The sequence below is a fragment of the Dermacentor andersoni genome, chromosome 5 (genome assembly GCF_023375885.2).
Source record: "Dermacentor andersoni chromosome 5, qqDerAnde1_hic_scaffold, whole genome shotgun sequence".
NCBI classification, from domain to species: domain Eukaryota; kingdom Metazoa; phylum Arthropoda; class Arachnida; order Ixodida; family Ixodidae; genus Dermacentor; species Dermacentor andersoni.
In genome coordinates, this window is record NC_092818.1 from 61,931,382 (window position 1) to 61,946,354 (window position 14,973).

Below are 14,973 nucleotides of genomic sequence, written 5' to 3' on the forward strand. Positions count from 1 at the left end.
GCCTTGCTCAATTTGTACTGTTATACATACTCGACGCATTAGTTATGCGGCCGAAGAAAGAGAAAGGGCTTCCTATTCAGGCTTTAAGAGCTACAAGCGGTGTCTTAAACCTCGCTGTAATTGTATGTTACCCTTTCAGTTAAAAAGAGTTCTTCGCATTATCTGTACAACGTTTTTACAACCTCGAAACTAATCCGCCAGGGTCCATTTTACTGCTAATTAGCGAACACGCAAGGAACAAGCTTTCTCTTCTTCGGAACGAGACTCTGCCGAAGCTATAATTAAGGTTCCGCGGGAAAGAGAGAAGCCAGGGGAGAAGAAGGGCACACAAAGGGCGCGAAAAAAAAAAACGCACAAGAAAGAGTACCAAGAAAGCAGGCGGCACCAGAGAGCCGTATGTTTGGATACGCCTATACGGTCGTGTAGATGGGGAGGATCGGAGGGAAGTGGTGGAAGGAGAGGATGAAGGAGGGATGGAGTGAGGGGAGGCCTTAGGAAACAAATGTTTCCAGGGGACGCTCCCTTGTTCGGGGCGTTACTTGGACGATAACAGCCACCGCCTACGAGACGGGTCGTAGAGCGTAGAAGAATCAAGAAGAGGGGAGATACCTTTGTTTACGCATTCGATCTCGCGCTGTAAAAGACGGCGACGAACGACTGGGCGCGGGGTTTCTTCACGACTGCCTGCCCTGGCCGGGGAGGGCGCGAGACACACAGCGTGGGAAGTTCGCCAGATGCGAACGTGGCGAGACTCCTCTGCTCCCCCATACACCCTCGCAACACCGTTATCCAACTCCTGCTCTCGCCTTCAGCCCTCTTTTCCGCTGCCATAGCGCGGCGTTCGTGGGGAAAGGCATGCCAGGCCGTCGGAGACTGCGGCGTTGCCGAGAAAACCACGGCGGCGACGGCTGGACGGAGCGCCGTCGCTCTCTCGCCCAGTCGCCGTAAACGCGCCTCGGACGCGGTCGACCGTGCTCTGAAGGAGCCCTCGGCGCTCACAGACATCGCCTTCGAAGATGAAGGCCTGGCCTGGTTGACGCGCTTCCGCGTGGCATCTGTGAAAGCTCTGAGGAGACCAGCCAAGCGGCCTCCCTTGCTCTGGCATGCAAAAAAAAAAAATAATAATAATAATAAAGAAAATCGCCTCTGTTGCCATCAGAGTGCATCGCAATGTTCGATTTAAGGCAGTTGTCGTTTTTAAATCTCCAACGGTGGTTATCGACTAGGAATCGGAAATGTTGACGGCGATTCTGTTACCCGTTTCTCCACAAAAATACATTGTCCGATGGTCAGAGGATAATAACATGAGGTGATATTAGAGAGAGAGAGACAGAGGAATGCGGAAAGGCAGGGAGGTTAACCAGAGGGGAAGATTCCGTTTGCTACTCAACGCTGGGGGAAGAGGAGAGGGGGAGGTAGAGGGATAACAAAGTAGGGATAAAGAAAGAAATTAACGTACCGGTAATGTAGCGCGTTTCATCTCTTCACATTGCTCCTGCGGTTCACAAGGCTCGCGTAACGCTGGAACTAAGGTTTATTACGAACCTCTGCTATGTATAGCGGTCTGATTGTAGCTGTAATAAAAAAAAGCCCCCATAGTTTAGAGATACTCTTTGAATCACGTCTTTGTTAACATTGCAGCGACGCCGGAACTCCGTTAAGTGGCCCCTCGAAGGTACCGCTAAAAATAATAGACACTAAGAAAAAATTAGCATACCCAACACGCAGACTCAGCATGCCTTAAATGAGTTCTACGCACAGCACAGCATGGCCTGAGTCGTGCTTATCGTCATAGTTATCGTGCTCACTGGCATCATGCTTAATATAGTCGTGAAAATGTGTTCGCTTTAACTCCAGTCATCTGGCGTAGTGAGTTTGAGATAAATTTTGCGGAAGTCTGTAGTGACGTTCTAGCGATATGTTCGGATGTGTGACGCTCCTGGTTTAATTATTTACTTATCTGGCCCCCATAATTCAAGACAGGAATACAACCGCGTACGTTTCACCAAAACGCGCCCCGAGAAAGCACGGAAAGGGTGCTTTTCTGTAAAGATTTACTGTAACGCAACAAAAACAACAGTCCAGGAGAAATACAGGAATGTAATTTTATTTTCGCCATTAGTCATTAATCAGTTTTAGAATATCGTTCGTCGCCTTACTTACGTTAAACGCAAGTACCTTTGCGGGACGCTATGGTGTTCGGCGCATCAAGACATTTAATTTAACGTACGAGAATGCAAATGTAAGGAAGACGTCAAAAGACAGGACGCCGTCTGGTGCCCCGGGACAAACGTATCCAAGTTAACATAATCCATTACCAATCATCCTGTTGTTGCTACGTGGAGGCGTCTCGTTGGGCCTACGGACGCCGGAATTTCTGAACGATCGCAGAAATTGGACGAGCCATGCGCTCATAACAACGCGTTTCACGTCAGTTTAGAAGAAGCGAAAGCTCATTTCAATAATTACTGGTGATCAACGATAGTGAATGGGTGTCGCCATGTTCGACAGCGCTACTTCTTAGAGTCCGTAAACATTACGAACGTTAAACTCCCAAAAACAATCGTTGTCATAGCGCACGTAAACCAAATAAACTCAATAAAGTCCGGAGCATGCGAAGTAAGGACAACGCTATGACTTCTCGTACGTCGTGCGTTAACATTTGGTTGCAAACGTTATTTTAAAACTGTCTATTATCTAAGTATATATATATATATATATATATATATATATATATATATATATATATATATATATATATATATATATATATATATATATATATATATATATATATATTGTCAACAACCAAGACCCTACCAATAGTAACAAAACGAGAACTTCAACTTACCAAGATGACCAGGTGGCGCCGAAGGTTCCCCGAGTCGTCCTCCTGGAATGTAGCAAAACAACGAGCATATTACGAATTACGTAGCGTAAAACCAACATCGCAACGTCGTTATCACGCCTGAACTGCGTAAACTAGGCCCTCTTACCAAACAGAGAGGATCTCCCTGGAGAAAGTTTTACGACTCGATCTTTTATTTACAGATGTTTGAGAGAGGTTATATAAGTTTAATGTACAGGGAGTTGTTTTAAGCTAAAATCGTCACTCCATCATAGCCGCTCGCTAAAAAAAATCTGCTAATACAGCTAATAAACGAAAGAAATGTGGGGTGATAGGAATGGATCTTTGTGAAAGCAATCTGAACGCGGAGCTCACAGCAATGCTGCCATAATCTCGGCATCAGAATTTATTGTCACAAGATCCGTCAAGCTAAGTATTGGAGACTTTCTTTAAGACACTTATAACGGCCCATAAGCAATTTTTCTTCCATCGCGCTTTCTTTCTTGCATATAGCGTCTTTCTTTTTCTTTTTCTAGAAGCGTAGCACTCGCCGATTTGCGTCCGCTCAACTTGGCGCACTGTAGTTGCTGGCGCATTAATGTCCGGCGGAGTACCCAAATCCAAAATCGCTGTATTCCGCGAACGACAGCCCGAAAGTTCAAGAGACGGGAAGTGACAAATAAGCAGTGAAGACACTTTCGCGCGACAAAACTTATAATGCTGAAATAGAGTAAACATATTCGGAAAGAAAATACGAAGACCGAAGAACAGCCGCGTTTCCTACCAAAAAAAAAAAAAAGAAAAGAAGAAAGAAAGAAGAGTCTGTGTTAAAAGAATCGGGAAAACTGGACGAATCACCCGGAGGGAAAGCTCCCGGCAGCCAGAGTCCCGGCCAACCGTGGGCGTTTAGAACGCAGCTCCGGCGCACGCTGCCGAAGGCGAGCCCTCGCCAACGTTCTCGGTGCGACACCATTCGTCAAGCGGCCCCGCGCGCCTTATCTGCCTTATGGGCACACCACGCTCGGTTGCCGGGCCGTTTAAATTGTCAGCGCGGCAGTAAAGACGTTGCGCGCCGGACGAGCGGGCCTTCTCTCGCGCGTGGCCTGCGGTTTCGCCGTAACGCGTAGCCGCGCTCCACAGAGCCCTGTGGACGCCCTCGGGGGACACATCTTCTTGGCGCTGCCGGTGCGGTGGCCCAGAATCATCGCTCTGACCATCTCTCTCTCTCTCTCACTTACACACACATACACACGCACGCTCCTTCTCACTCATAATTTCTCTCCCCCACTCTACCCCTCTGCTCGCTCACGTAAGAACGCTCCGTTCCTTTTTGCTTGTTTCCCTCTCCAATCTTCTTTCTTCCCTCTCACTACTCCGTCACTCACGCTTTCGGCGAAGAAAGCCCAAGAATACCGCCAGTCGCCTGCACTCCCAACGTAAGGCGTCAGCCGCCTGTGATAAGGAACGCACAGAGAACTGTGCGTGTCGGTTAGGAGAAGGGCAGAGAGGTCGGAGGACACACGGCGGATACGTGGAGCTGCAGAACGAAGCGAAGGAAAATTTATAAAATGGCCTTGATTTATGCGCCTCGTTTACTGGGAATAAGAGAGAGAGAAAAATGAATTGTATTGCGCCTCACGTGTCTCGTAACGTTCGTCGGCCGTTCTGAGATAAGCGCCGGAGCAAGTGCGGACGGGGCGGCAGCTGATCAATGTGCACTTCCAGTCGACGACGCGGAGCTAAATCGATGCGAGGCGGCGCTAAGCCCGCCGCCGCAGTTATTGGTCTCCTAGCGTGATGGTCACGTTGAACGCCGCGGTAGTTTGCGTCTTTCCTTTATTTTTTTTTCTTCTCTCTCTCACTTCCTTGTTTATACGCGCGAAAAGCTGAACGAAATAAGTCGGACCGGCTGGCAGCGCGCTTTGCGCGAAGTGAAAATAATACTAGCACTATTAGCAGCCGTACAATCATCCCCAATATGAAAAAGAACACCGAATGCGTCTTTGAGCAAGAATTACTCGTCATGTGCGAATTCGAGTATAGCAGTTTAAGATGTAATAAGTCGTAGTCCAGACGAGCAATAAGTCCTTGCCGATCATTTTATGCGGGACATGTTGTGTGGGACGTTTATGCGGGAATGTTGCCGCTACGGCCTCCGGAAGACAATTTGGTTGTTTCCGTTTCGGGAAGATAGCAAATCGCAGGGCGAGACAGAATTCATCGACATCTTGAAACGCACATTGCTAACTGCCTGCTTGGCTAAGCTGGTAGGCCCAGTGACCCGGAAAGGCGCTGGTTCCAGGTTCGATCGCAAGACCAGGACAAAGTTTTTCTTAAACCGAGAGGCTTTCGTTCTGAGATATCCGTGTGAGTTTCCTTTGCAGCTTTATGTTACACTTTCGGATAGAGGAACATTTTATTTTTAACTCCTTCCATAAACCGTCTTTAGTATTTGTGCAGAGCTGATTAGGCAGACCACATTTACTCGTTTGCCAATATTTATTTGCTTTCTCTTGATCCGCGTATTTTCATTAGCTTACCATATAAGAACTCGGCCAACTTGATCGAAAACTAAATCTACCACCTCATGTTTCGTATGAGAATGACGTAGCCACAGATGAGCAAACGTAACCGTAACCTGAACCCTTGCGCGGTCGTCACCTATCGAAACTTCCGCGTTACAGTCACTCCCAAATCGCCCGACCCAAAAGCTGTTCATAACCGACGTTAACGCGCAGTCGCGGAGGTTGGAACGGTCAGACACTTATCGCAAATTTGGCAGAGCCACTAAACACTCCGAACCTTCCGCCTCGGCGAATTTAAACAGTGTGCTTCATCGCTGTAGTTTCGTTTAGGGCTACCGCGCGCGCGTCGCGAGTTGAACCGAACTCGTTTAAAAGCGACTTCGCGTGCGTCGGGCTAACGAGCCTTGTTAGACCCAGGAAACGAAGTAACTGTTTTCGGCCGCACGCCACGCTTCTCTCTAACATACGATAGAAAGAGAGACAGAGAGAGAAACGATATCTAACGCAGAGACAGAACTTTATTTTTTCTGTAACAGTGATAACGACGCTGAAATAGGATCCGAAGTGAACGGCGAGCGGGCCTACCGGAAAGAAAAGGGCGTCGAAATCTAATCAGGGAGGCGACAGGACGACAGGGGACAAAAAACCTGCAGGATTGGAGGGAGCGGCTCCGAAGGCGCCCCCCCCCCCCCCCCCGACCCTCCTCCTGTCGACGCGAGTCGAATTCGCCCTCTAACAGGTAAATTAGCAGCCGCACAACACCGGATCCTCGCGCGCCTGCGAGCACGCGAGCGGTCAGAGTCGAGGCCGCTGCTCGTTTGCGAAAACAATGAGTTTCTTAATGAACGCGTTAACCCGGCCTAGGCGTGCGTGCGCGGTGGGCTCCGGCAGGGACGTGATTCGTACACGTGCTACACAGTTGCGAAAAAAAGGAGATTAAGTGAAATGAAAAATGAGATCGGGTGAGATTAATGAGACTAGATGAGAAAATGAGCGTTAGGTTCATTTCAAGACCGTATCCTCAGGGCAGCTGACACGCATCCAAGCAAAATGCCAGTTGACAGGATTATTATTATTATTATTATTATTATTATTAGTTGTTGTAGGAGCATCAGCAGCAGCAGTAGTAGTAGTAGTAGTAGCAGTAGCAGTAGTAGTAGTAGTAGTAGTAGTAGTAGTAGTGCATCTGTCCTCTGAAACAAGAAACCTTCCATTGCTAACTTTAAACATACGTTTATAGCATCTTTTTGGAGGTACTCAAATAAATAAATAAATAAATAAATAAATAAATAAATAAATAAATAAATAAAGCTATCTGAAACTACACTTAAGTCACCTTGACTTTGTTATTGTCTACCGCAACCGGACATAACATGGCACATACAAAGCCGAGGAGAAAAATGGCGCCGACTACACCGAATCGAGAGTGTTGCAGCGTCGACCTGAAGACGGTAATGCGCCGAGCTCGGTACAGCTGTAACCTACGAATCGATTCTTTGCTGCGGGATATGTCGTTGCTAGACATCTTTCAGGTAGACTGCACCGTGCAAGCCGCCTTCACGAACTGTCATTTATTTACTCGTGTGAGAACAATAACGTTAAAAAAGCCTGAGTGCCCGGCTTAGTCTGCCGCGCTGCTTTGGATCTGCTGACTGTTGTAGGATGTGGCAAATTTGGTAGAGGTAACACAAAATATTAACGTGTCTGTATTATATCATGATTACAACAAAGACGTTCCTTTTAAGCTTTCTTTTTTTTTTAACTCTTGGAATCCACGCATCCAACTGTCCAAAACTGTATTGCCCAAGGAAAGCGGCGAAAGCAGCGGGAAGCTAGACTGAGAACAGTGCATTATTTCAAATGGACGAGTGGGTAAATCTCCAGACAGTGCACTTTAAAGACTTACGTTGCCACGGGAAGTATAACGGTTCCTGCGGAGAACGTGTCCCACCTAAGCCTCAGACAGATGGCTCTAGTTACAGTCGATGATACAGAAACACCGACATTGTTTTTCACCAAAGTGTGCGACATTATTGAAGACACACGAATCCGGTAGTCTAAACCCTCCTGGCGAAAAGCGCGGAGATGTATAACTCTCCTGCTACGAACGCTTTACAGCCTAAAGCTATTTTCAGAGTTCAGTTATTCATCACCACGGAAAGGGATTCCAAACTCTTAAGATTTAAACGATTTCTTTTCTTTCTTTTTTTTCACGGCACCGGCCTTTAGCGCTTTTCATAGGTGCAATGCCGCGTCAGGCAAAACTCCCGCGCGTAGCTCAACCTAATCCTTTAACTCAACCTTAAAATTTCAAAATGGTAGGAGGAGTAAGTTCGCAAAGCTTGTGCTCGATATAAAGCGCAATAGCGTCAGAAACTGCACGACTAGCTTGGGCATGCATTATACGCATTGTACGCGAACCACTCGAAAACTGGGTCCTCAAAGCGTAAAAAAGACGATAACAAGTTCGTTTTGCGTTGGCTGGATCCGCCATACAGCAACACAGCTATGACATTTGTTTTTCCGCGGTGAATTGGGGTGCACCGTAGGAGTGTTATCCTTTAAGATTCCTGTCCCGTTTACTGTTTTGTACGACCGGCCTTTTCAAACCGCGAATCCAGGTGCCAACGCCCGAGTCACTTGTTGTCGTCGTAAGGCGTAGGGGTAACTGATGGGCAGCAACGCGTGGAAACAGCCTCGCGACAAATCCTTCGCAACAGTAAGCAGAACAGGTTCGTTCTCGAGTGCACCTACAGAGACGTTGTTGGAAGAACGTACACCCGTTAGATGTATTTGCGTTATCTCGTAAAATCCTCGCCCAAGCTATTCAGTAGCCGCGCATGCTACTGCTTTCACCGGCACGGACACGGCGCACTCATCCCGGAAAAAGTAACAATTACTGTAAAAGCACAAAGGAACGGTTGTTGAAATGCACATATTATTAGAATATAGTACGTGAGCAGCTAGAGCGCAATGACTAGTCGAACAAGAATGCCTGTTCTTTCCTTGTTTGTTTTTTTTTCTCTGATACTTCAGCGCAACCCAAAGCTATGGAATCATTATTCTATGTTCGTTATATAAATAACACTACTGCTCCTGCGCAGCGAAGGCGGGGGGTCGCCAAATGCGACTCATCAATGCAGCAGCATCGACCTATTCCGAATGCAACGACGCACCGAGAAGAGAAGGAGGGGGGTTCAGACAGTAATAGAGAGGTCGGGGGGGTAGCGGGCACGCAATCCAACCCAACTTCCGCGCGCACATACCACGGGCGCGAATCGCTTCCGCTTTTTAGCTGCCGCTTACTTCCTCGTTTTCGCCTCTTCTCGGATGCAACCGCCACCGTCCACCACCGACAGACGCGGAAGCAGCGCAGTGTCGCGCCACAGCCGAAGCCGGACGGAGACATTATCGGCGACCAGGAGAAGAGAGCCACGCGAGCAGCGATCCGAGGCCTCACCACGCCACGCCACGAAGCCACCGGCGAAGAGTGGGGTTCAATACTCGGCCGCACACACACACACACACACACACACACACAGCGGCCACTCTGTAGGTATGCCAGGGCGCGCGCACGGATGGGACGCGCGGTCACAAAGAGCGCGTCGGGGGCATGGGCGGTCGAGAGGGGGACGGGTAGGAGGGGGAGGGGTTTGGGGGAGGGATGAGGGGAAGGCGACGCCGCATCGAACGAACCGCTGAATGGCCTCCCCACGGGTGTAGTAGTAGAAGAGCACAGCATCGAAAGGCAAGGCACGAAACATCGACAGAACGAAAAGAAAATGGCGAGAAGAAAACCTTAAACATTAATCACGCATAGCGATAGACGCGCTCAGCCATACACGCAAGTTGCCGACAGAAGTCCAAATGCAGTACACAAACCGCGGCGGTAATAAACAAAGCGCAGGAAGAGAGAAAGACAAGGCCGCGGGAAGCGACAAGAAGGGCTCGGTGAAAGCGGCCCCCAGCCACCCTGCAACGGTCCATCTAATGCACTCCCGTGTCCCAAAACTTTTTGCCTAATGCATCCGTCGGGGCGACCGGTTCCTTTGCTGTACGCTCGTCCGGCCCGGCCATACACAGAGAAGAAGCGGAGAGGGCGGAGAGGAAGGAGCACCGCTCTGTACAACTGCACACTGGACACGTGGTCCAGGGCGCTGCCGAGGAGCTCGCTAGCTTCGAGGCGCCTCTCTGCGGGATAAGGGCGACCAACGTCACTTTCGCCACCCCCACTGACCCTCCCCTTTCAGAAATGCCCGGACGCCAGAGCCACGGCGACCTCGCACAAAAGATTTATCCAGGTGAAATGGGCCGGAAAACGAGCAACGGTACGCCACGCGGATGCACTGTCCGTGCGATCCCACGGTCGCCAGCGGGCTCTCTTCTTTCTATTTATTAGCGCAGCGAATGGGGGCGTTGTCAGGCACCATTAGCTCAGCGACCTAGTTCCTTACTTTCACGACCCGTACGCGCTTACGCGTAAGTTCTCGACGAGCGATATTTTTGGGAGGCCATTTCTAGATAACGTGCCCAATAAGACGGGCTGCAGCTTTTGAGGGAAAGAGTCGATAGCTTTGCCGCGTGTGCGAAATCATACGATTCGCGCAAACGGGGTTGTATCGGAGAAAAATTAACGCAGACAGATCGAGCACTTATTGTGCGTCAATCGAAATGCGCTTTCTATACTTCAACGGAATATAAGCAACGCGTCTCGGATAGTTCGCCATGTAGACCGGGAAACCAACCACACCCTCGTACAATGTATGAAAATTTAGAAGAAACAAGCACTCAGTGATTATTTTCAAGGCAGATAATTAACGTACACACTTCACATTTTCAGTAACTGTCACCCATTAAATGACCTCTTTTTACATTAAGTATGAAATTTAAGATTAAAAAATTAAATTATGGGGTTTTACGTGCCAAAACCACTTTCTGATTATGAGGCACGCCGTAGTGGGGGACTCCGGAAATTTCGACCACCTGGGGTTCCTTAACGTGCACCTAAATCTAAGTACACGGGTGTTTTCGCATTTCGCCCCCATCGAAATGCGGCCGCCGTGGCCGGGACTCGATCCCGCGCCCTCGTGCTCAGCAGCCCAACACCATAGCCACTGAGCAACCACAGCGGGTAAGTATTAAATCACTGCCGTTATTGTTCCTCCTAGGAAGGTACGGGAAAACTTCGTAAGCATTTTATATAACACTTCGACACAACCAGATAAGGAGAGTTTAACCATTTCATTTAGCACTTTATAAACCCAAACACTTCAAAATTTATCTCTATGTCACCCCCAACAATTTCCACTTTTCGTCAAAGTACAAACTTCGTGAGTTACCGTGTTTCTTACTTTTTTTCCTTTTTTTTCACAGAACAGTCAAAACAGGCATAAAACGTTTTTGATACTTCTAGTCGCAATGACAGCTTCATCATAGAACTGCACCTCCCTCAATTTCATTCTTATTTTCCTTCCTCCTCCTTTCCCACCTGCCGTGTAGCGCCAGAAACCGAACTTCTTGTTCTAATTAACCTACCTGCCCTTGTCGTCCTTCCTTTTTCTCTCTGTTGCTCTCTCTGTCTCTCCCCCGACACACACGATTGATGGTCCCCTTTATTCGTTGTGAATGCGTCTTCTCCTACCTCCGAATCTATCTTTCAAGCATGCGGCAATGTTCAGCAAGACTACCTGCATTCAGAAGCCCTGCTAAAATGAACTGGGGACATCTTGAAAAACCAAAACAATTTCTTTCGTTTTGACGGGATCATTCTGAACGACAGACAGGCCCGTAAACGCATTGCGGCTAATTAAACGTGGGGAACGTTCCTTTCCACGACTCAAGCGTATACAGAGAGAGCACGCGCATAACTAACAATACACGCTTCCACACACCGATACGAATGTACGGCTCTCTTCAGCATATTTATTTGACCTCACGTCTCAAATAGGCCACGCGCTTGGGAATGCTGAACTTGAAAACAAAGAAGCGCGGTGTAGCAACTCTAGAGCGAGACTCCGGTCGGCGATTCGTGCAGGAAGAAAGAAATGCGAACCGACCGAAGATATTAATTTATTTTGCAACAAGACGAATGCCTACAGAAAGAAAGGCCGAACTTGGGTTGCTTCGCGGGTTAGCGAAGCTGAATAGACTCGACAAGAAAAAAAAAATGGATGATTAAAGTTCGTCTCTAGCGATGCCAACTGTCGCCCACTCCGAGCTCGCCGACAGCATCGAAGAGCCGAGCAACCTTTCTTTGAACATCGGTGCCTTTCAGGCGGTCGACGTCTTTCACAAGATTGGGGGGCCAGGAGGGCGGGGAATGAATGTCTCCGGCGCATGCTAATGAGCATGCGCTGCGGCGAAGTCATTCGAGGAGTGACAGTGCGGCGACGTCCGACGACATTCAATGGGAGGCACACCATTCAAGACGACGGGCGCGACAAATAAAGAAGAGGATCTGGCGCGGTTAAAGGAAGAGTCGTTCTCTGATCGGCAGTATGTGGAGAATGCAGTTGCCGATGTATACCGAGTCGGAATATAAATGTCGGGCGCGTAATTCACATACACGAGAGTCGGCTATTCGACGCCGAGGTTACAAAGCTATGAAAAATTTGTAACCCGGTATTGATACATCACGTGGAATTAGGAATGATGGTTGCGCGACCCCTTGAAGCGGGGAATCTGCAGTTATGTAAGAGTAGGAAGCGCCCATTTAAAATAAAACTAGACAAATGTATTGTGCTACAGAATACTTATTGAATCAAGGTATAATCAGTGTCTGTTCATTTAGAATGATCGGTATAGATGTAATGTACATGTTTCACCAATTTCTGGAGTCGGGGAAATGAAAACAAAGGTCATAATAAAGCTTGGCGAGCTCACTTAGGATGAAAAAGAAAGCAAGGAAGGAAGAGTGAGTACTATTAGGATCCTATGAATGCTGATAGACGATAAGTTGTGGATCAAATGACGCAGCACATTTAACAGCGCGCCGAAACGATGATGGTAGCACGAGGAAAGAAAAACGCGAGACTGCACGTAGCCGCACAAGCGAATTAAAGAAAGAAACAGGGAATAACGCTAGCTGACGCGCTTCGAACCATAAATCTGTCCTTGCAAACTATAATGTGCGTGGTGCCGTCGACGGTGATGACAGGGCGCGGCTTCGTGCGCGGAGCGACACAGCTGTCGAGACAGCGCACTGACGATGGCGTCGCACCAGCCCCAAGCGTACGCACACAGAACCAACCGAAAGAGAGCGAGGGAAAAAAAAAAAAGCGAGGCGTCGCGCAGATTTCGTGCACACGATAGCATCGAGAAAACTGGTCGTCGATGCACACCCTCGGTAAGGCTGGCACCGGAGGGGGGATGGAGGCGGAGGGAGGGGGCTGGAAAAAAGAATAACCGCGAAATAGTCGCCCGCGCGTTTTGACCGTCGACGCAAAGACGCGCTGTGAGGACAAAAGTTGCCGCGACTGCGCGCTACAGGAGCAAACGAAGCTTCTGCTCCGCTTCAGAGCTAGCCACTGATATATATATATATGGACGCCACCGCACGCCTGGGGACCCGCTCGCGTGCGCCTTCACCCGCCAACTTTCACCTTCGCGTGGCAGCACAGGCCCGCGTAGAGTGCCGGGAACACAAAATGAGCCGCCGATGGAAGCTGTCCGCCCGCTCCGATAGCGCTGCGAGGCCGGCCGTGTGTGTTAGTGTGTGTGTGTGCGAGGCGAGAGCGAGGGAGAGAGAGAGAGAGGAGGGAGGGGGTAGAGGTGTCGCTGCCCGCCCGCCATCGCCGCGCGCGATTTTCACAGCCGGGCGCGCCAACTCACCGGCTCCGTGCTGCAGGCGCGTCGCGTCGCCGCCGCTTTGTCACTCGTTGCCTCGGATCTATTTATCGTCCGACGCCCACTCGCGCCGTTCCAGAATCCCGAGCCTCTGGAAGAATGCGCGCAATAAGAAAGGACGGCGCCCACCGAGAGCTAGACTAACAGAGCCAGGAAGAGCTCGCAGGAGACTCGAGGTCCAACCCCCTCCCCCCCCCCCCCCCCTTACGGCCGGCAGCAGCAGCAGCACTGTTTCGGCGGGTACCTCGGGTGCGGGCACCTTTTCTTCTCCCGGATCGCTGACGAAGCTGGCGGAGAAGAGACGAGTTGGGTGGGCAACACAGCTTCGATTTTCGTCTCCGACAACGGGTGCTGATTTCATTTAGGAACGCGGACAGTTGGAAGGGGGGGGGGGGGGGGGAGGGGGAGGTCCCGCTTTCCACGCGCGGGCTCTACCGAAAAAAAGGCGCGCAAAGCCAACCGGAAAATCGGTTCTTCGCGAAGGTACCCGCCCCCTCCCCTTTTTCATTTTATTTTTTATTTTTATTTCGACTTGGGGCTGGCGTGCGAGAAATTATGAGAGTAACGCGACTGTTCGACATTTCTGGACAATGACACACTCACCGGAACGTCCGTCGCAAGGGAGCCGAGGTTTCAAAGCGCGCGCTGTAGAATATCTAACGCTGTAGCACTGAACTTTTCAGTAGATAGTGGGAATCTTGAGAGAAAACGAAACACAAAAAAAGATGCAGCACAATGACGACATATTGGCAACTTCTGCCACACTTGGGTTGCGCCGCATTGTGGTGGCTCTTATCCGACACGTGACTTGCATTGTACAGCGAGCCGCAGGAAACGCTGCCGCAGTTTCTGGTATACCACGGTTGCACCCTGAAGTGCACATCCACCCACAGAAGACCGAAGTCTACGAAGCCAGGCTAAGTAAGGAACCGAACAGTCTTTCTCCATCTTCAAACCGGGTGTACGTACGTATTTTCGCAAGAGCTGAACGTGGCGCTCTATACACCTAACAAACTATACCTCCTCAAATGTTAAAATTATGGGGTTTTGCGTGCCAAAACCACGATCTGAATATGATGCACAGCGTAGTGGGGGACTCCGGAAATTTAGACAACCTGGGATTCCTTAACGTGTACCTAAATCTAAGTACGCGGGTGTGTTCGCATTTCACCTCCATCGAAATGCGGCCGTGATGGCCGGGATTCGATCCCACAACCTCGTGCTTAGCAGCCCAACACCATAGCCACTAAGCGAGCGCGGCGGGTCCTTAAGCATCGCTGGAATGTCGCCCGAATTGTTACAATCCCACGTGAGCATCCGGTAAAAAATCACAATGGGGACGGCAGGTACACGTCTCTGATGTATCTACGTGCAACATTCCAGAAAAGGGTGTTCTCTAGTCCCCATGGAAAGGTCTCTATCCTCAAGAGAAACATGCGCGGTCTAACGTTCGAAGATTATCATTAATCACCTCTTTATTTATGAAGAGCCGTAGTTTTTCCAAGGAATCGACTTACCCAGGGCATCAGGTACATTAGGTCAGCCGCGGATCAGGCCATATTGTCATAACGTGTAGTAGTCGAAATGAGTGCGTGAGGCCACATTTTTCTTTCTTTTTCCTTTTTGTAATAATAGGAGAGGTTAGCCTGCAGACTGTACATGCTAGACACGGTGTGTTCCAGACACATCTACACACCATACTGCACGGCTAAGTCATTACTCTTTCTCGGGTCATCGGCTGTATATTGTCCCACG

At 49.4% G+C, this 14,973-nt stretch overlaps 1 protein-coding gene across 2 annotated transcripts in view; it reads right to left on the reverse strand.

Annotated features, from left to right (window-relative positions):
- Positions 1 to 14,973, reverse strand: part of LOC126530707 (irregular chiasm C-roughest protein-like) — a 385,268-nt gene that overhangs the window by 182,691 nt on the left and 187,604 nt on the right. For both annotated transcript variants that reach the window (XM_055070752.2, XM_050177973.3), the window contains exon 5: positions 2,852 to 2,893. The gene's annotated coding sequence lies outside the window, so the exon portion shown is untranslated. The remainder of the gene's footprint in view (positions 1 to 2,851; positions 2,894 to 14,973) is intronic.